Raw genomic sequence first — 1,135 nt, 5'->3', positions numbered from 1 at the left:
CTTTCTATTTTAGCTTTATGTTATAACCTAAAACTATATGTAACACACTACTTAAAAAAATGAATACAGCATAACTTTCTAACATAACACATATAATATTCATTTTAATATTTGCAAAAAGCCAATAATTAAATACGCATTTATCAGAGCAGGGAACCACATCGTGTGTTTGGGTCCTGCCACAGGGGCTGCAGACACAGACACACACAGGGAGAGGGGAAAAGGGAAAAATACAGGTTTCAGGTGCAGCTTGAAGTTTGAAAGGTGAAAACAGATGATTTAGGATAACTTGAAGTGAAAATGTGGTGGTATTTTGTGCAAGGTGAGGGGAAATCCCGGCCAGTGGTCTTGGCCACAAGGCTGACAAAGCTCTCAGCAGTGCGGTGGAATTGTTGGGGCTGTCGGGATTGCCTTCAGTTTTTCCTATTGCGCAAGAAGAAAATCAGAATTGGATTTTCAGCAGTCATATAGATCCATTAGAAACAGCTGTTTATGTGATTATTAATTACGCTGTTTATACGATTGTTAATTACATTGTTAAACATGGCAGGAGTTGTGCAGCTTCTGTTGAAGTGTTTGCGCTGGCGGCTGCAGGTCTAAACAAATCAATGCTCTTGGAGCTTTTACTGGAACCATCAATGACAATTTACCTTGGACACAGAAATAACATTTTAATTTCTTAGTAGTTAAATCGATATTTTTCTTTTACACTAAGAATATTTCTACTTTTTTTCCCGTTAAAAGGACAGAAAGTAAGCGCTTTGCTTTGTCGGTTTCTGCTGCAGGTGTTGAACTGCACGGCGCAGATTTTGATTTACGGACGAGGGGGGGCGACAAATCAAGATATAATTTTATTTTTTATTAATGAAAGTGGTGAAAATCGTGGTGAAATGATGGCGAAACGCTGTTTAAGAAGAGCTCTCGGAGCCGCCAAGCCAGACCCCCTCAGAGACCGCGCCCGCCCCTCAGGGCTGGCGTCACGTGACCCCGCCCAGCCCGCGCGGCGTTTGTGGGTGGAGAGGGGCGTGGTCTCACGGTTAATGGGCGTGGTCTGTGATGCACACGTATGGGCGGGTCACTGGGGTGGGTGTGGCCTGTGACGCGCTCTGCGGGCGGGAAAGGGGCGTGGCCAGAC

The sequence above is a fragment of the Geospiza fortis genome, unplaced genomic scaffold (genome assembly GCF_000277835.1).
Source record: "Geospiza fortis unplaced genomic scaffold, GeoFor_1.0 scaffold23, whole genome shotgun sequence".
Classification (NCBI taxonomy): domain Eukaryota; kingdom Metazoa; phylum Chordata; class Aves; order Passeriformes; family Thraupidae; genus Geospiza; species Geospiza fortis.
This window is presented reverse-complemented; position numbering follows the sequence as displayed.